The sequence below is a fragment of the Triturus cristatus genome, chromosome 6 (assembly GCF_964204655.1).
Source record: "Triturus cristatus chromosome 6, aTriCri1.1, whole genome shotgun sequence".
In the NCBI taxonomy this organism is placed as follows: Eukaryota; Metazoa; Chordata; class Amphibia; order Caudata; family Salamandridae; genus Triturus; species Triturus cristatus.
Window position 1 is genome coordinate 1,775,586,973 of NC_140589.1, and position 21,406 is coordinate 1,775,608,378.

The 21,406-nt window shown below is 50.1% G+C and overlaps 1 protein-coding gene across 2 annotated transcripts in view; it reads right to left on the minus strand.

Annotated features, from left to right (window-relative positions):
* ZNF395 (zinc finger protein 395) overlaps positions 1–20,833 on the minus strand; it is a 96,801-nt gene extending 75,968 nt beyond the window's left edge. The window contains exon 1 of one of the 2 annotated variants that reach the window (XM_085613067.1): positions 20,702–20,833. The gene's annotated coding sequence lies outside the window, so the exon portion shown is untranslated. Of the gene's footprint in view, positions 1–20,231; positions 20,357–20,701 lie in introns of those variants that run through there. The other variant, XM_085613068.1, reaches the window with a different exon arrangement.
* Between the last annotated feature and the right edge of the window lie 573 nt (positions 20,834–21,406).

A 21,406-nucleotide genomic window follows, 5' to 3' on the forward strand; every position in this document is an offset into this window, starting at 1 on the left:
GGATTGATAAATACAATGGTTTCCTGCGATAAACCTAACACCATCAAAAGTTACAGAGATGTTTTTAAAAGTTATCACTCTTCTGTTAAGCCTATGCTACACAATGTACCCTTCAGTGTTCTTAACACGGAGGCTGAAGATATGTAAAAAATAAAAAGGGCAGAACTGAAACCGCTAATGCCTTCCTATGGTTGTCCCTACTGGTTTAAGCATGGAAGAAAACAGGTGACAGAAGCATGACCATCGATCTAAAAAAATTAAACAAAATCATAAAGGTAGAAAGCTTCCCTCTTCCAATGATTCGAGATTTGTAGGTCACGCTAAATGGTTTTCAAAATTCGGCCTCAAGGGGGGGCGTGGCTTGGCAGCCAGACATGGCGGACGCGTGCTGAGTGAGCTCCGTCCAGCCCACCGATAATCCGGCAGTTATCCTTCTTTCCCCGTACATGGCGTTGATGAGCAGCGGATAATTTACAGTCGCGTCGTCCCTACGATCGTCCCGAGAATTGTTGGGGAGCCTGCGATATCCCGAAGGGACCGAGGGCGTGGCGCCCGGGAGCGGCCTAGTTGGGAGAAGTGGAGCCGGGGCGCTGTAGCTGGTTCAACCGGAGCCGGCCGAGGGGCGCGCGGCCGGCGGGGCCCACCCATTACCGCATGACAACGCCGAGTCGCCTGGACAGCAGCGGAGGCCCGGGTGGGCCGGAGCGCGAGCTAAGGGTGGCCCTGTGCATCGGCGTCAGCCCGGGACACAGACGGCAGCAGGGCTTCGGCGGTCAGATCGGGCAGCGCGGGTAAGGAGCAGTCGGGGAGCTGCAACTGGGCCCTGTGACGGTGCGGGTGGCAGGCTTTATTGGCGCTGGTCGCTCCGGCTTGTGGGCCCGGGCCTGGAGGTGTGCTTTTCCCCCCCCCCCCACCCCCCCTTAGCAGGCATCGCTTCACTTGTGTGGGGGTCCGGCGGAGCAGTCGGCCCGCGGGGGGGATAGCGCTTGAGAGACTCTGTGACTGAACGGGGGCCCGGTTGCACTGAGGCCTGCCTCTTGGATCGAAGTCTTGTGTTGTGGACCCCCACTATATTCCCCCCCCCTCCCCTTCGGAACACCTAATTGCGGCAGTGCAGTCGGCCCGCGAGAGGGGGGACAGGTGCTTTCTTCCCCTCATCGGGGCGGAGTGGGGCTCGACGCGACTACCATATCGGCGGTCGGGCGGACCGCAGGGATCTCGCCTGCAGATTTGGTGGCACCCTCGGTCTTCTGGAGATCTGGTGGGGGATCGGCGGCTGAGGCGGGCCGCGGGGGCAGGGATCAGGCTGGTTGAGCTGAGAGGCAGCTTTCCCCCCCCCCCCGCTGCGCTGGGCTATACGAGGCATTGGTGGCCCTGGGCCCCTGAGTGGTTCTGGAGGTGGAGGTCTGGAGGCGACGTTGAGAGGCACAGGGGGTCTGCAGATCAATCCTCAACGTGGGTTCTCTATCCTCTCTGGAGGGGAGCAGTGTGGGCTCCGGTTGGGCCTCAGCGACGCTTGGGTGCCATATGGCGGGACTATCGGCGAGCCCTTCCCCACTGTCCATAGAGTCCGAGCGCTGGTAGTGGATCCACAGTCGTATAGCGGTGGGGGGCTACCGGAGAGGAGGAGCCCTTCAGAGAGCGGTTGGATAGGGGGGGAGCGGACGTGGTTGCGGGCGGCTGCCTTTCGGCGGCAAAGTCGGGCCGCGGGAGCTAGTGGTGTCCGCGCCAGTGCCCAGTCTGACCCTTCCTGGTGCGGAGTGGGACCTCGAGCGCCACCATGACGAGAGACAAAGGGGGGAGCGGATCAGGCAGGCAAGGCCCCATAGACAAGTTCACGGGCCCGGGGGCGGTAGCGGGGGCCTCCGGGGGCTCCACCGTTCCAGACAATGCAGCCCTTCTGGCGGCCATCACCCAGTCAAGGGATATGCTGGACGCGAAGATTGGGGCGGTTGGTGCGGACGTTATGGTGTTAAGGCAGGACCTGCGCTCGGCGGTGACCCGCATCATGGAGGCTGAATCCCGGATCTCCGGGGTGGAGGACGACGTTACTACGTTGAAGCAGAGGGTCGCTAAACTGGAGACAGTCCAGAAGGGTCTTGCACTTCGTGTGGAGGATGCAGAAGGAAGGGCACGACGCAACAACCTCCGGTTTGTTGGCTTTCCGGAGGGCAGCGAAGAGGGCAACACAGAACGAGTTTTGTCGCAATGGCTGGAGAGCTGGCTTCCCCCCGAGGCCTTGTCCCGATGTTTTGTGGTGGAGCGGGCTCATAGAGCGCTAGTGCAGAAGCCGCCAGTGGGGGCTCGTCCGCGGCCTATCATAGCCAAGTTATTAAACTACCTAGACCGGGACGCTATCCTGAAGCACGCTAGGGCGCAGGAATCCTTACACTATAACAATGCCCGCATTCTGATATTTCCGGACTACACAAGGCTGGTTCAGCAGCAGCGCCAATCTTTCACGGCGGCGAAGGCCCGCCTGCGGGACCTTAAGCTCCCATATGCCCTGCTTTATCCGGCGCGCCTCCGGGTGGTATTCCGCTCCCGCACCCACTTCTTCGACACCCCGGAGGAGGTGTTTAGATGGACAGACGAGACGGTGCGGGTGAGACCGCATTCCCCGCCGGGAGGGGAGTCCGACTCGTCATCGAGCGGGAAGGCTAGGAAGGGCCCTCAGGGGCTTCACCAGAAACGCAACAGACGATCCAGATCCCGGAGGCGCTCCCAGTCCGGCGGTGTCGCCTCTCGGGGTGGCTCTGTATCAGGGCGCCCGACTCTTGAACCCTAATATAGGCTGTTGATGGGGCATTGTGGGGACGTGGTGGCTGTTTACATACGGGGAGACACGATATGGGTGGGTCTCCCAGCCACGACAATGGGGGTGGGGGACTTACATAGCGGATATGGGCTGTGAGTTGGGGATTAATTGGTCGGGGCGGGCTGCATTCCCCTGTTGGGGATGGGGCCTGGTCCCGCTGCGACAGATACTTCATTGTTCTTTGAGGTATGGGGTGGGGGGTTTGTTGGGGAGGGGTTGTTTTAGTTTTCAGATTGCACTTCAGATGGACACTAGTACCTTACCATTGCACCGTCGCGATTCTCAGCTTGCTGGGCAGAGGTCTATGTATTATCATGACAGGCACGCCACAGGATAGCCACCTAAAACAGGGCTGTCTACGGATTATTAGTTGGAATGTGCGGGGGGCCCTGGATAAAATCAAGCGTGGGGCGATACTTCATCAGGCGAAAAGGGCAGGGGCGGACGTCTTACTGCTACAAGAAACGCACCTACTGGGAACAAAGGCCTTATGCTTGCAGAGGTATGGCTTTCGGCAGGTTTTCCATGCTGGCTTCACAAGGGGCTCGAGAGGGGTGGCGATCCTGATACACCGCAGGGTTCCATATACACACATACGACAGTGGGGCGATCCACAGGGGCGGTATCTGTTTATCAGGGGCAGAATTGGGGAGGATCTGCTAACCCTGGGTAGTGTCTATGCTCCCCCTCCGCTACAGTGGAACCTGGTTGAGAAACTGCTCACTCTGCGCGCAGATTTGCCGGATGGAATATCCGTAGTGGGTGGGGACTGGAACGATGTGATGGATATGGCCAAAGACAGGACTAGAACTGGGGGTAACCCCGGGAGTGGTACTCCCACGAAACTACACTCACTAGTTATGGGAATGGATTGGATAGACGTATGGAGGTGAAAACATGGTGATCAGCGGGGATACACATACCTCTCGGCGGTTCATCACTCGCTATCTCGGATCGACTACATTTTTGTCCCTCGGGCGGAAGTAGATAGGGTGGTGGCAGCAGAAATTTTGCCTCGTGGCCTGTCGGATCACTCTCCGATATCCATTGAGATATGTATCGGTAGGGAGAGGCAACAGTTTCGCTGGAGATTATCCACATGGAACCTGCAAAACGCAGAATATGGGGCCCACATGAGCGAGGCGATTGCTCGGTATCTGTAGGACAACGAGGGATCGGTCACTAGTGCTGCGAGCTTGTGGGAAGCTATGAAGCCCACCCTGCGGGGGGTAGATATATCTTGGTGCGCGGCGGCTCGTAGAAAGCGTAGGGAGGAACTGGTTCAAGCAGAGGCGACAGTGGAGGCACTCGAACATCGGTGTCATGGGGCTGGGAGGGAGCGAAACGTGCGGCAATTGCTATATGCGCAGCAGACATCGGCTGCCCTGTTGTTGGATGAGGCACGGCAGATCTGGCTGGCGACGTGCACCCGAGTATATCAATGGGGGGACAAGTCCAGTAAAATGCTGCACCGTCTCTGTCAGGGTACCTTCCATGCCCAGGAACTACCGGGCATACGGGACTCGGCAGGGAGGCCGATTACAGATCCCTCGGCTTTAGCTGAGAGCTTTGCTGCCTACTTTGCAGACTTGTACGCCCCACGGGAATGTTTACCGGGTGCCACCATAGATAAGTTTCTTGCGGACTTGCCTCCTATCGGGGTGTCGGATGAGGTGAGGGACCAGTTGGAGGCCCCCTTGACAGACGAGGAGCTGGGTGTGGCATTGGGGAAGCTCAATTCGAGCAAGGCACCGGGACCCAATGGGTTTCCTAGCGAATTCTTCCGCCGATACAGTACGCCAGTGGCCCCGTATTATCGGGTAGTCGTGGAGGAGGCCAGGGAAAGGGGGGTGCTCCCGGCGGTCAGGAGGCACGCCGAAGTGGTGTTTTTTTATAAGCCAGGTCGACCCCCGGATCAACATGCCTCCTATCGCTCCATTTCCCTATTAAATGTGGAGGCTAAAATATTGGCGAAAGCATTGGCAAATCGTCTTTTGCCACATATCACCACCTTGGTGCACCCAGACCAGGCGGGATTCATGCCCCAGCGGACAACTAGACACAACATACGGAGGGCGCAGGTGGCAGTGGCAGCCGTACAGAGGACGGGACAGCCGGCGGCTTTGCTACTAGCTGATATGGATAGGGCATTCGATTCCCTCAGCTGGGTTTACCTATTCGCATTGCTACGTAGAATTAATCTGGGTCCTCGCTTTCTCTCATACATAACGCTCCTCTACACGGAGCTCACGGCGGCGGTGCCGGTGGCTGGGGCGTCCTCTCTTACCTTCTCCTTGGGACGCGGTACGAGGCAGGGGTGCCCCTTGTCTCCGTATCTCTTCGCTCTGGCTATGGAGCCGTTGGCTAGGTGGATACGCATGGATGCGCTGGTCCGGGAATTTGAATGGGCCACGGGTCTGTCCGATCGGATTGCGCTATATGCAGACGATGTTCTACTTTTTCTTACGGATGTGGACAGGACGGGGCCGCGGCTTCTGCGCATCATGCAAGTTTTTGGGGAAACGTCAGGGTTGTATATGAACCCTCGCAAGTCCACCTTGTGGGCGCTGGGAGAGCGCACGAGAGTGGGTGCGTGGGCTTCCTCAGTTCAGTCGGCGGTGGGGCGACTGAAGTACCTGGGGGTGTTCTTGACGGATGTGCCGGCGGTCTCCTGGGAGCGGAATGTGGCTCCGGTGTGGGAGCGCGTCCGCTCAGACATTAAAATCTGCTCTCATATGCCCTTGACTTTGTATGGGAGATCGGCCATATTTAAGATGGAAGAACGGTATGGATTTTTGTATGGGGCTAGAGCAGCCCGTCTTTGTGGCCAGGGGGTGCCCACGCAAGCATTATAAGATCTGGAAACGGTGGGCAGATTATCGGGGAATTTGGCTGGAGCCCCCGGTAGAGAGGGAGATCAACCCATAGGGGTAGCTGTACATGGAAGTCAGTGGCCATGGGGGGGGCAACGCGGGGGTGCGAACGATGCAAGGGGAGAGCGTGATGGATGGAAGTGGGAGGGCAGGACTAGGTGGAGGAAGTGCGATCACAGGGTGTTGGGGGGGGAGGGGGGAATTCGGGAAGGGTAGTTGAGGGTTTTTGAATATACAGTTGTCTGTTGCCAGTATGTACATGTATGAAGGATATGGCAGATGTCTCTGGATTACAGGGCTCTGCATGGTGATGGCTAAATTGACACAATAAAATTTGTTTGTTTTTTTAAAAATTCGGCCTCAAGGAAGCCCGTCATCAAATTGTCTTAGAACCTGCAGCTGAGCAGTCTTTTCTACACCAAGAAGGACCTACCAATATTGTTGCATGTCATTTGGTTTGGCGTCTGCTATTTCTGCCTTCTAAAGGATGCTTTCTGGGATGTTCAAAAACAATCCAAACACAGTAGCTTCTCAGGATGACATCTTGATTATAGTGACAGTGCAACTACATAATGATTTAAAATGTTCTGAAAGTTTTACTTGACAAAGGCATAACGTGTAACTTTGGGACCAATGAAGGAGAATGCGTGAGTCACATGCAGACTAGTGAATGAGTCAAACCAAATCCTGGATTGGTTGACTGCATTGTGAATGGTCCTCCATCAAAAAGAATAAGTAATTATGGCATTTAAGGAATGTGTGAGTTTTACTCAAAATGTATCAAGGATTTTGCAAACCTAACAGAGGTTTACACACTTGTTTGAGAGAAACACTATCTTTAAATGGAGTGAAACATGACTGGACTTTCACTAAGATACAGTGATCTAAGAATATCCTGCTTTACAGCCCTTTGTGGGGATCTGCGGAGAGGCTAATGAGCCACATCATTGTCGACGTGATTGCTTAAGGATTGGGGATGGTTTTATCCATGGTAGATCTGATTTTTCACTTGGTGCATGAGAAGAAGCCTGACTGGAAACAGAATCCTAACTGGATACTAGCTTATGATTCCAAAGATAGATCACTTTCTCAAAATTGCAATGGGGACAACAGAACATGCTGTCATGGTGGAGGATGGACAATGGTGTCAAGTTAGGAGGATGGTTAAAGTCCCAAGGAATTTTTTTCTGCAGGGTTCTTCAAGAAGTGACATGGAAGCTGGTCACTTCATCATAGCTTAAGACCTCAGGTTTCGCTCCAAAAACTCCTAGACTAAATATCAGACCATTTTTTTTCATGGCACACTTCAACTACCCTTATTTGGTTTATTCAAGTTGTCAATAACCTATGTTCCGATTAGTTCATCAGAGGCTGTGCATCTTTTTTTTTGCATTTATCGGTTTACAGTTTGTAAATGTAGAAGGTGTGTGTGACGACTGGAGTGTTTTATGATGAGCTTGTGCATCACAATACAGCCCTGCATCAACATTGAATGCTGTTTTGTGATGGGAAGATGCAGGTTTTGTGATCAGTTGCTTCCTGGCCATTGGGGGTACACTTTGTAAACCTGTCTCCCATATTAAACTAAGGATTTCTACAAACTAGCTCTTCGCTGCTGCTTTCATTGGATTCCAGTGTCTGTTTATACTTCATGTTGTTACCCCACTTTAAGGATACTCAATATGAGAAATAAATGATGCTAAAGAACACAGTATGCTGGTCTCTGTGCATTTAAAAAAGCTTGCTCTGCTGCTGTGTGTGTTGTACCTGGTGCTAATGGGAGGAAATAATGAACTGTTGCTGCCCATGTTGTTGGATTAGTGGAAAATGGTTGAAGGCATGTGTGTGGGATGGACTGTGCTGCTACTGCACGTGCTGTGCATGCACTGCTGTTACCCGAGCTATTCCTCTTCTTTGTGAAGAAGGGAAGGATGGATTATTGCCCTGCCCAAGCTGTACTGCTGTCTACTGTTGCTACCCATGTGGTACCTGTTTTCCATCTTCTTGAAGCTTAAGAAAATACATTCCTCGTCAAAACAATTTGCGTGGTCTGTGCATGCTACAGTGGGTGAGGAAGAACACAAAAGGATGGATGTTGGGTGATTAGTACGTGAGGAGTACCTGGAAAACCTAAGATAAAAGGAATAAGGGCCAGATTTAGAGTTTGGAAGACATGGTACTCCCCAAAACAATGGCGGAGTACCCTATCCAATCAAACCCTCGGTACGCCTGCTCTCTCATAAGTGGGAGGACAGTCCTCTATCTGACAGAGGAGCTCTGCTGTTGGAAACATTACTCCCACTGCCCAACGGGTAGGGGCCATTGGAGTAAGGACTCCACACCATCAGCCCTATATAGTGTGGACGGTCCAATTCATTTTTTTCTATCCGTCCCCAACAGGTAGAAAAACCCTGGTAGTCTTGAGAAAAAAAAAAAGACCCTTGCACCTTTGGAGCAAACTCCCAGGGTGTGGGGAGGGGGGGGGGGATCAGCAGTTTTCTGTTTTTCAAATAACTCGTGCTTTGGGAGTTTGTGTCTGAATCACACAAAGGTTTGGTCCCTTCACAGGACACGCCGAGACTCTGAAGGCACCGAGATCACTGCTGGGCGGCTGATGCTCTCTGAATATGGCGGTCTTCTGACGGACAGGGTGGTGGACAGAATGTCCTCTGCCACCTTGAAAGACAGTGAAGACCGCCATACTCTAAATAGGGTCCTAGGGTTCTAAAGAGAAACCGCACAAAATGGCAGAGAGCAATGATAGAGGTTAAATAAAGTAATTTCAGTCCAAATATTAGATAAAGCTATAGCCATATACGAGTACGATTTAAGATTATACAGAGAAAAAGTCGACATAAACCTGCTGCAAAGCCCATCTGGGTGGCACTAGGTTTGGAGAGAGAAGATAGAGACAGGCGGTCGGCTGTTTTAGTATCTAATACACACCGCTTAAAACTCGAATCAACCATGCAGAGGATTCTTTTTTTGTTAGTTTGTTTATTGTGAAAGCCGGGCTACCGTATCAGACGGTGGACATTCAGCATTCTATACTCAGCACGTGAGCGGGGTGTGGTCTCCCAGCCCAGAGCCACGGCTGAGGCGCGTGGCCTGCCCCAGCCGAGCCGGCGACAGCCTTTCTCAGGCTTGGGTGCTGTGTACATAAAACGCTGGAATTGTAAACCACAGGCTTCGAGCACAGCGCGGACACCGGATCCGTGTCAGAGGAGCGCCGCGGCGCGCATGAGAGAACTTTAAGCCGGCTGCATTTCCTGCAGGGGACCCGGCGTTGTTTTCTGGCTAACAAGGAAAAAGAAACTCGAAATCAAATAAGCTAGCGTTAAGCCGAGCTAGGGACACTGGAACACCGGGCCCCTCAACTCTCGCGTCTTCAACGGCCTCGGTGATAATGCTTACTCACCAGTAGAGCAGGGGATTACAAAACAAAACAGGACTTTCGATATATAAAGAATATAGGTTGTGCAGAAGAAACAGTCCCACTATGGTGACATTCTCAAACTGAGGCCGATCCTGGAACTTATAGCCCTCCTGGGAATTGCACAGTTGTTACCATAAGAATCTTGCGCGGAAGTGACTCTTCTGGACCTACGTTGGAAACCCACGTTCTGGCCACAAAGCTGCATGGGTCAGACAGAGGCCACACACAGAGCTGTCTGTTTGCAGGGCATTGCAGGAGAAATGAAATGCATTGTGCTAAATAGACTGCTTAAGTATCGGACACAGTTTATCCCACTATTGCTGGGAAGTCATACAGCAAGAATGACTTGGAAAGTTGTTCTTCGCCATGCGGACACCACGGCATGGCCTTAAATAGAACAGAAAACACGACATTAGCCCCGTCCTTGCAGCCCGCCGTGCCTTATGCAATGTTCTCCTTGATTATGGCAGGGAGGGTATGGGACACGGTACAGAGAAGCAAAAGTAGAGGACACAAACACTAAAACGAATAAACTTAAAATCAGGCGCTGCTATATTCTGAGGCCAAGACTCTGTCGAGGCAGAGGTAGGTCACTTGCATGTATTCGGTAATTTCATATATTGTTTCCTTTTCCTGAAATTCAACGTAAACACCTCCAATAAAACATTTTTTTTTTTTAAAAAGCACACAGGAAATAAAACCATGAGCACTTTAGACCGACTGAAAGCACTGAATGTGCCTACATAAAATACAATTATATCTAGATACCACAGAATCCACTGGATTGAAATTACCACTACTTAGAACGCAAACGTCTTACCACTTTTGAGACAGTGGTATTCTCAGTAGTAGTAATTTCCATTTAGTGGCATCTATGTAGTAGGACATTGATGTTGTGGACTCTGTGTAGATAGTACCTGCTGTGTGAACTCTACGTCTGGAGCCGCTCTTGAAGCCGATCTTAAAAGAGGTTTTTTAGGCGCCTTCAAGTAAAAGAAAGGCCATGGATCTTGAATATAGTGCAAATTCCAACCATGACCCAAAAAACAAACAACACTGCCCAAGCTGATGTGTCTACAGTGGCTTCCAGCCTTTGCACTCCCTTTGATACATACTTTGTTTTCACATGTTTTGTAAAACTTGATAGTTGGGAGGAGCTGCTGGGCCCTTGCCAATATAATAACAAAAAATTGGTTAAAAGCAAAAGTATTCTTAGTCTTAGAAAGCGCACATTGCCAAAGTAGTCCCTGTCACTGATGGAATCTACTTTGTGTGTTGGTATGATCCTTGTGAAAGATCAGAAAGCCATCACCCATTTTGAAAAAAGACCCAGTCACCCTCTCTCTGTATTGGAGGGCGTAGAAGATGTATCCATGCTTATTCACAGCAAAAGACAGTTTAGCTTGCTTGTTTCTTGGCACTCGGGGGTTGGAGCATTCAGTCTTCGAGAGGCATTCACTTCTTCGCTATTGCGCCAACAGGACACTGCAAAGATGTCAGATCATTCTTCAGGGACCACTGGAACGTTAGGTCTCCAGATGGAAGTGAAAGGTGGTCATACGCATTTGCTGGTGAAGGGACAATTGCTCCCCTATATGCCTACGTCAGCGCTACTAAACCCTCAAACCCCAATGCGGAGGTGGTATTCAAAACCGCATGCCTTGATCCTTTACACCACTGGGGAAGACAGTAACGGGTGCCCATCCAGATCACTCCTTACCTCAGGAAACCATTTCTCATCCCAGCTTGGTATTTGCAATTACAAATCTAAATGCATGCTTCTGATATCTTCAAGGAGGGAGAATTGGGTTGAATAATGGAGAGATTGGTCTTCTCTCCACTACCTGAATTAGATCTTTTAAGAGAAGAAAAAAAAACTGTAAAAAAAAAAAACTCTGCAAGAAGCTATTGCCCAAGTACTGAGCTTCTTGTTATGAGTTATGTATTGTCCACGTGGCCTAAGTAGTTAGGGTGAAAGCTTTGGAGATAAACTGTTCAGTTGAATGCGTGTTCCTTCCAGAGGCAGATGGAGCATGCAGCTCTCAGTGGAGGCTATGCTTGATGGTGGAGCTATCAACACCTTTCTATATTTTAATCCTGGGTCTGAAGTTAGTGATGAGAAGCTTTCCAAGCCCTCCTGCAACACTTTTTCAGGATCTCCCCTGCTAACTATGACTCTCCATTATGGAAATCCCACAAGGCATTGACACAGAGAACTTTCGGCAATGAAGGACCGAGTATGAAACAATCCGCTTAATGACCCACCGTCAAAGCTGCTGATAGTCTGTGGGTGACACAAGTCTAGATGCTCGCCTTTGACCTGGAGGGGAGCAGAGGTGATAAGTGTTGCCAAGAAACAGAACACATTTGTAATGATGTTGTCTACAGCAGTATGCACAAAGCTGACAAACTGTACTACAGTTAGGTAGGCATGTTACCTTCAATCAGTCTTTATTCGATTTAAAAATACAATCATAAAAGACACAAACATAGTACCTAAAAACATACATTTCAATAAATACATTAAAATACCTTATTAAAAGAGCCTTGTTAAAAAAACATTAAACACTTCAATGGACTGACATATAGTAATAAAAAGATTTTTGGATTAAAATTGTCCCTGGTGCAGCTTAAAAATAGGGAAAACCCAAACACTGAATTCATTAGAGACCATCAAGGGTGCGCTTGATTGATTTTCTCCGCAATGCCCATGCCCAGCCCAGGTATTTTGCCAATGCGACAGAGACTAATGTCAAAGAGCTAGTGCGCAAAATGCGTAAAGCTACAGCGCTGCTCCTTGTGCCGAGAGATTTACACATTGGTGTAAGCCAAACACGCCTTGGAATGGCAAATGCCGGGCAGACAAACAGAAAGTGGGGAGATGTTTCAATCGCAGCCCCACATGCAGGGCACTGCAGTTCCGAGTTCCTGGCCCACCTTCCAGTCAAAAATCTAAGAGGCAAAGAACCAGCTCTAAACTGGAAATAGAGTTTCCTGTCGCCCACATTAGTCACCACATCCCAGTATTGTTCAAGATTGGGGGAATCTTTGAACTCCAAAAAGTTCCCAGACATCCCTGATGCTTTACTCAGTACCTGGGAATCAATTATTTCCCAGTATGCTATTTTAAGAGAACTTTTTGATGGAAACTGGGCAGAAGCTGGGTCAGTCCACATCCCTTCCATACCCATGTCTTTTAAAGACGCATGTAAGTTCTTCAGCCACTCAATTTTGTGAAAAACATCAGATTTTATAATGTCATTCAGGCCCTTGGCACAGTGGGAAAGTTCAGGAGTAGTCCAAAGCCTCCGCCAGTATAAAACCGGACAGAGTCTTGCAATATCCTTAATGGACCTCCTGCCCAGATCATACCTAAGTGGGATCAGAGGGGTGCTCTGGGGAAGACCAGTAATCCTACGCAGGAATTTGTGCTCCACGTTTATCAAAGTCGCTAGCTGATCAAAGCCCCAAAGTTCCGCCCCATAGAGGACAGAGTTTAGGGCCTTTGCTTCATAAACTTGCAAAACCGGGCTTATTGGTTTCGTGAATGACCTACTAAATTCCCTGGTCAAAGCACCAGTTATCTGCTTAAATCGTAGGGAGGCCATTTCAAGATGTCGGCGCCAATTATTATTATTTGAAATTTGCAATCCAAGATACGTAAAATTGGTTACTAATTCTAAGGGTTGCCCATTCATGAACACTCTTTTCCCTTGGAAGCTGCTATGAGGGTTAAAGGCCATAAACTTCGTTTTTGCCACATTAACCTCTAAACCATGATCAAGGCAAAACTCATCAAACAGGCGAAGGGCTTTTTGCAGACCATTAGATGTTCTGGATACGATAAGCGTATCATCTGCAAACAATAATATGGGGATGGAAACACCAGCCAACCTTGGAGCGTCGGTATTAACAGAGAGCATAAGTTCAACTATCCCATTAATATAAAGTGAGAAGAGCGTGGGTGCCATAGTACAACCTTGTCTCACACCACGCTCAACCGGGAACTCAGATGTGTCTTCTCCCGCCCCACCCCACTGAATCCTAGCATAGTTAGACTCATGCAGACGCATCACCATTGTCAGAATTTCTTTGGGGAGACCTAGCCTCTCTAGGACTGCCCACAGCCGGTGTCGTGGTACAAGATCAAAGGCAGCCCTTAAGTCAACAAAAGCTACATAAAGACTGCCGTTCCCCAATGTCACCAACTTCCAAAGGAGCTGGACAAAGTAAAAGACTTGGTCCACCGTGCTGGTTAGTTTCCGAAAGCCAGCTTGGAAGGGTGACAAAATGTTATTATCATCCATCCATTCTTGTATTTGGTTCAGGACCATCCTCCCTACCACCTTCTGAATGGAATCGATGAGGCTAATTGGCCTATAGTTTCCCGGGAGCGTCCTGTCGCCTTTCTTGAATACAGGTATAATAACTGCCCCCCTCCAAGATTTTGGGACTGGCGCGCCTGCAGCCACAGCGTTAGCCAATAGGGTTATATACTTGCTCCAGTTATCCTTATTGTGGAGAAAGACGTCCGAAGGAACCCTGTCCTGGCCGGGGGCACGTCCACTGGTAACTGAGCATAGAGCCCTACTGGCATCTTGGATGCAAAAGGGACCTTGGGAGTAAAAAACATAATTTGGCACCCATGCGAAGTTGAACGAGATGTTACAAGCATATTGAGGTTTGAAATATTGTACCCACTCTGCCTGTGAAACGTAGTTGGAGGGGCTATCAGGCCGCCCACCACTGCCCCACTTAAGAATGTTCCAAAATAGCCGGGAATCTCGGGTATGGCAGGCGCTTTTTAAATCAAGCCAGTGTTGCTCATCCCAGTTTTTTTTGGCCATCCTTACAGCTTTTTTGTATGCTAGTCTGGCGGAGCGGATACACTCCTGTCCACCATTAGACAGGGCTTTCACTAGGTTGGACCTAGATTCTCTACAAGCACCGTCATACCATCTATTTTTCTTAGTTGGAGCCTTATTCGTGTTCCTCAAGGGCTTCGTAAAGTAGGAACCTATTTCAGCAAACAACTTCTCATGGCATGCAGCGACTTCAATATTGCCGGGGTCATGGATTAGCATACCCTCAAGCTCAACAATAGAATCAACTAATTTGTTATCTATATCGGCAATGGCCAGGATGTTATGCTCGAGCTCCCCCCACTTGAGTCTACGCATGTTATTTGTTAGAGTTACCTCAGGCAGGCACGGAACCATTCCACCAGCTATTAAGCGATTACTAAACCACCATCTGTGCGCTACACAGATAGGGTTATGGTCGCTCTCAACTCTAACCTCAACAACCATATCTAAAACTGGTTGCCATAGTTGCAAGCTACATAAGACATAATCAATCCTGCTAGAATGTCGACCATTGTCAAATGTCTTTGCCCCTTGTTTGTCACCTGGCGTCCTCCCATTCAGGGCCCTCAAACCATGCTCAAAACAGAGAGCATTAGTCTGGACAATAATCTCAGTCCACCTTTTAATTGGACTGAGGTCAAGCGCAGGTACCCCCCACAATTGGTCTTCCACAGCTTCGTTGCCCCACCCAGAGTCAGGGTCTAGGAGCGGTTCGAAGGTGATATTGAAGTCCCCAGCTACAACTATTCGCCTCCCACCTGAGTGCTGATCAATAAGGGAGACCAAGAGAGCCAAAACCTGGGAGCCTGTCCTATTGGGGTCCCTCAAATACAGATTGTAGATATCCAAATCACCCAGGGTTCCAAGTGACACCCTGACTAATTGAATATCTTCGGACCCAGTAGGTATTGCAAAAGCCTTAGGAAATATGTCCTGTCGGACCCAGATTGCCAGTCCTCCCTTTGGACGTCCCCTTAGACCCAGGATTGCGGGGACATAGAAGTTCAAAAATCCCTGTAGGAACTGAGGCTCGCAGGACCAGGTTTCCTGGAAGAGGCAGACATCAAAGTTGCCTATATAGACTAGCCATTCCGGTGAATCCATTTTTGATTTTAAGCCTGCAATATTCCAGGAGACCATAGACCCCCCCCTCTCTTCCTTGGCCCTGGACATGAGCAGAGTGCGCACACAACTGCACGTGTCCACGTTGTGATTCCATAGACAGATCAGGGGTTGTTACAACTACATCTACTATCTTATCCGCCCCGGTAACAGGGGAGTAACGTAGAGGTTCGTTGAACTTAGGCCCTCCAACAGGGATACTTGGATTAAGAGGTGCAGTAAATGACTGCGGCCCAGGTGTCGGTCAGGCAAAAGCTACTGAGGAGCACAGATCATTTGCTTCCCAATTTTTCAGAGGTGGACTAAATCCTACAGGAATATTGGGGTAAGAATTGTAAAAAAACCCTAGATCATGTACCCCAATTTTTGACTGGTCGCAAGCCAGTCGGGAGTCACAAATATAATGCACTGTACGACTATCTCCAAAGTTGACAATAATGGAGTCCCCTGGGACATCTTTGGGTCTTGGACCTACCCAACTAACCCTTCTAGTGAAGAGGATCTTTCCATCCAAGTGATTAGGAAGCGGTCTGTTCCTATTTAACCAAAACGTAACTTTGTTCTTTAGTTGTTGGTACGATTCCAAAACACCTTCCTTTAGTTCTGGGACTCCAGTCAGAACAGCAACATAAGGTGTACAGGCAGGGGGCAGATGAATATGAGCCCTAGGCGATATACTGTTTTTAACCCCAGGTTCCAAGGACCTTTCTTTGTTCATAGACTTTTTTCCAGCATTAATACTGGACACACTCGGAAGGTTGACTCCCAAATTATCAGTACATTGGTTAATAAAATTAGAATTATCAGTGACCTGTGCCTTGGGGAGAGCGACCTCGGGTACAACCCCGTGCACTACTTCATTAGCAGAGGATGCCAGCGGGAGAGTAGGAAGGGTAGAGGACACCCCTACAGGATTGTCCCTTACCTTGGTAGCTAGTTTAATAACATTTTTAAGTGAGCAAAAATTATCCAGAACAGTTTGTTCTAATCTATCTACCTTCTCACTAACTAGCTTAACCCTTTCCAACACGGGAAGAATCAGAGAACGGACCATTTTTTCTATTTCGAGAACCATATTACTCGATTGGGGCTGGTCTGTATGACAAGTAATATTCCCACTAGGAGATAAGGGAACTTCGCCCTGTGTTGCCCCCATTGGAGATTTTCCCATAACATTAGGGTGTTTGGCCTTTCTCCCTCCCTTGGACCCCCCTACTCGTTTCCTCTTGGCATTAGGGGGATTTGCAATTCTTTTACTAGCCCTAGTCTGTGGGTGGGTTAAAGCTAATTTATTAGAGATGGGGGGGCTGCGAGTTGCTATCGCAATGTCACCAGAGTCCCCAGGAGCATCACACACAACACTGCAGGACTGCGATGTGGAAGGACTTGTCCCAACATTCTCCTGCAGAGCTAGTTCGCCCCCATTCTGGACCGCTATCTTCGAAGGAGATTTGGCCACTGCCAAAATTCCCAAGGAAGAGCGTCTAGCTTGCGCTAGCTCTACAGACAAGCGACGCTCAGTTATAGCAAGTTCGTGCTCTAGAACTGATACAGCTCTAGTGATAAAATGGTCAAGAGTACCGGTCACAGACCCACCCCCACCGGTACGTTTACCTTTGGACGCCATTTATACTAAGCATTCAATACTAGAGCCAATATGGTCGTTAACCTAAACAAGGTCAATTAGAAGAAGATAAAATACAACTCCACTAGAACAAAATACTAGCTGTGCAAGATGAGCGACTATAAAGCAAAACAAGGAGATGCAACAATCACTTTCAAGTCCAAACAAGAGTAAGTGCGCCCTTCTACCTTGGGTATAGTATCACAACAGCGTTAGAGATGTGGCCCAGTCCAGTCAGGATCGGTCAGAGACGGGCAAGGACGGGCCCGCCCTTGGCCCGGGCTTCGCCCGGGCGCTGCCCGCGCGCGTCCCGCGCTGCGTAGTGCCTGGGGGGTTTATGAGCAGCCCGGGCGCTGCCTGATGACGTCAGCGGCAGGCGCCCGGAGCTGGGGATGCTGGGGTTTGTAGTCTTGGAGCCTCACGGCGGCGTCCCAGTTCGAGTGAGAAAGAGGAGCGTCTCTCCCCTCAAGATGCCGTTCCCCTCACGGCGAGCCTTTGTCTGGTAAGTGCAGGATAGGTTTCAAAAAGCGCGTAGGCATGTATTACAACAAATCGTAGCAGTTAGAGTAGCTGCACTTCTGTCACAGGGTAGGTGTCAATACCTCTTTCATACATAGAAAGATTCTCATTCCGGAGAGCCCATAAGTTCAATCGCATCCAAACTGTGACCCAGTGACCAAGCAGGGAACATTAAGTTGTTCTCTTCCGCTTGAGGCTCCTCACAAGGAGACTCACAATTTTTTTCCCAAAATAGAGTTTATTCTTACCACAATTTTTTTCCCAAAATAGAGTTTATTCTTACCAATGAAACACGTTCCAAGCTACTAACATCACTGTAATAATAGTGAGCACATCACATAACTTTTCAACAGCCTCCCTCCCCCCAAATTCAGGATTACCATCAGTGGTCACCACAATGCGCATGATTCATGCGACTTTTGTCAACAAGGAAGTAATCAGCAACTCATCATGAATTATTCAAATATCATCCAAATGTTATCTGTGAACATCATCATATCACTTTCTAAAAATACACATTCGGTTACCAAATACAAGATTTAGATTGTAATATCGAGTAAACACTCAATTACTGCCGAAAAAAAAATCTTGTAATTTTTTGAAAACCCCCAAAGCATTGAGGCGAAATACTACTTTTCAATTTTACTAAGCTGACGTTTGGTCCCTCAGACCAAGATTGTTAATGTTAACAAGTACCTAAAACTACAAATACAGGCATAGGCAATGTATTACCATTAAAAATAGACTTCAAGAGCCCAACCACAATGCAAAGCATAATGCCAGGGGTGGCCACTATTACGACAGGACTGGGTAACACTTATCAGATTGGACCTCGGCATATTAGGATAGCCAACAGATGCCCCTAGTGGTCCCAAAGGGACGCCAAACTAGGAGGACTCCAACATACGCAGACAGACACACATCCCCACCCACCACTTCATCAAATCCTGGGCTGCTTCGGCACCAGGCTCTACGATTCCGATCCAGCACCATCAATTCAATGCTTAAAATACCCAAACTACGACTAGCACTCTTCTTTGCCAGTCCCATGCTGATATGCATGGTGTGCCCGACAGTGGGGGCTGCATGGCACCCAATGTGCCTGAGTATGTGGTCTGCAATGCACCCAATGTGCCCGACTGTGGGGTCTCCAATGCACCCGACCGTAGGGACTCCAAGGCACCCAATGTGCCTGACTTTGGGGTCTACATTGCACCCAATGTGTCAGACTGTGGGGTCTGCAATGCAACCAAAGTACCTGTGGGATCTACAATGCACCCAATGTGCCCGACTGTGGGGTCTTCAATGCACCCAATGTGCCCGACTGTCGGGTCTGCAATGCACCCAATGTGCCCGACTGTGGGGTCTGCATTGCACCCAATGTGCCCGACTGTGGGGTCTGCATTGCACCCAATGTGCCCGACAGTGGGGTCTGCAATGCACCCGACTGTGGGGTCTCCAATGCACCCGACTGTGGAGTCTCCAATGCACCCAATGTGCCCGACTGTGGGGTCTGCAATGCACCCAATGTGCCAGACTGTGGGGTCTGCAATGCACCCAATGTGTCAGATTGTGAGGCTTGCAATGCACCCAATGTGCCAGACTGTGAGGTTTGCAATGCACCCAATGTGCCCGACTGTGGGGTCTTCAATGCACCCAATGCACCAGACTGTGGGGTCTCCAATACACCCAATGTGCCCGACTGTGGGGTCTTCAATGCACCCAATGTGCCAGACTGTGGGGTCTGCATTTCACCCAATGTGGCCGACTGTGGGGTGTGCAAAGCACCCACTCCCTGTGCTGCTTTTCCACCTGGTTATTGGGAAGACACGAAGATCAAGGAGTGATTTACATAAATTAGCTGGTACTACTACCGGTAGGTCACAACCTACACACTGGCAAACCCCGCTCCTCTCTACTTGGCCTTATCCGGCTGAGTGCAGTGTATGATGGGGTCGGGTATGGAAATTACCCCTGTCTACCTCGACTTCCTGGCTTCTTAGGAACACTGAATTCATAATCTGGCCCACTCCCCCCCCCCCCATACTGACTTATCACGCGTCTACCCGTCTGAGGGTGGAAGTTCCTACCTCACTTACTATAGCGGTAAAGTAACATTTCCAGTGGGGTGAGATTTACACCCTCATTTCTCCTTTCGTGAAATACCATTTACGAAAGCAGTTACTTTCCCCGTCCAAACACACTAAATGTAAGAGCGAAAATTGGCACACGTCACTCAGAAGCGGCACTACACTTAGGCGACACACCCACCTAGGAAAGCAAACACGTTTAGAACACAATGGGGGGCTTCGAGGCATTATTTTGCTTAGATAGCCAACGCATACATTTAGTAGGTCCACTTCCCATTAAAACAGATACCACTGGATCGTTTATGTTGGAAAATTAAACAGCTTATTCAAGTTTTATTTTTTAGCCGAGATACTGGATTTCCAACGAATAGTAGCTACACCCACCCCATTGACCCCTGGACATCTAACAACCCGTTTCCGTCCTGTGCAGAATGCCATTCCCTCTTTCCGGGGGTAGGATCCTCGCCCCCGCTCTGCCCACGCTGGGGGCTGTAGGAGCCCGGTCTACCCAGCAGAGTGGGAGTTGGCACTCTGGCTACGGTGGAGGTGGGTGTGTCTGCCGCTCGCCGGTTAAGGCCATGCCCGCCCGCCTTCGATCGGAAGCGCCAGCTCCAGAAGGAGGGGTTTCACGCGGACGGGAGGGGGTTCCCCCGAAGCCGCGATAAAAAAAAAAAGTAAGAATGTCTCTTGTAGCCAGCTCAGCGCCGAGAGCGGTGCCAAACATATGCACGCGCTGCGCCCGGCCCGCCTGCACGCACACGGTTAACAAGACTGGCGGCGGCAGGAGGGGGCGGTGCAATGCCAGCGCCCACTCCTGCTGCCCCGAGGCGCTGCACGCCCCCAGAAAACGTAAAGTAGGACACCGCAATAAAATGCACACGTACCGTTCCCCACGTCCTTGCCGTACACAGAGCCCATGCACAATGTGCGTAAACAAGCCGGTGGTCACCACTGCGCATGCAGAGACCCTTCTGGCCGACTCGTGCAAACCGGCTTCGGCTGGCTCCTGGAGACTACCTGTCAGATAGTGCCGGGCAGCAGCTGTCACGTACTGCACGCACCTCCTTTCCATGCGTACATTGCTAACATTACACGCGCTTCCACCCAATATTACTGCCTTAATTCACATATGTGCAAATAAAGCGCCTTGTTTTGCACAGAAAAGGCGCCCAAATCTACGCAGCTGTTCTTTTAAGGGAACGCTTCGTCGTTGATCATCGAGTGCTGCAAAACAATCGCGCGCCGGGTGCAACAGAACGTGCAAACATAAACAAGCATGCATTCACAACAGCATTGCAACTCCTCTCATTTTTGTATAAACAGCGTTTCCCCGTGCTTTTCTGAAGCCTCCTACCTGCTTTCCCCGGCGCTCGCTCTCCGGTCCGGTAGAATGTAAACACACCCCCGAGCTTGTTTTGAAATTGTTTTTTTCTCCCCCTCACACACCCCCTCTTGGCTCGCGCTCCCTGTTTCCAGATCCAAAAGCCTCCCCGTGGAAAGTACACACAGCCTCACGTAGGGCTGCAGCCCAGACCAGGCGTGGATCCCCGCTGAATGCAGCCCTCAGGAAGCCTAGTCCACAGCCAGGTGGCATGCATAAAATGCAGGTGGGCGCCTTGCAGCAGCCTCACTGCTGGTCGTGCACAGACAGGCTGTGCCCATTGCACAGGGCATGCCTGTGCAAAAGCCGGGTGTCTCTTGCTGAAGCCGGTTCCTGGAGGCGATCCTGTGCCTGGTTTTGCTTCCCCCTGCTGGTGATAATATATCTCTATTCATTGGGCTTCCTTCGTCCCTCCTCCTTCCCCTGGCTGACGCTGCCGGCCCGGTTAAAGCTCTCTCTATTAGTTGTAAACAAGTTTCCCACATGCCCTGGCCCTTTCCCCGCCCACTGCTGAATGATTGGCCGACCGTCTGCTATTTGCATACACGCCCCCAGCCACACACATTGAACACACGACGCGGAGAGGAGATCTTTCTTTTATGTTTATGGCTTACATTCAGCGGGCAATACAGACGGCCATGATATGGAGGAGTATTGTATAGCTTTATTTCAAGCAAG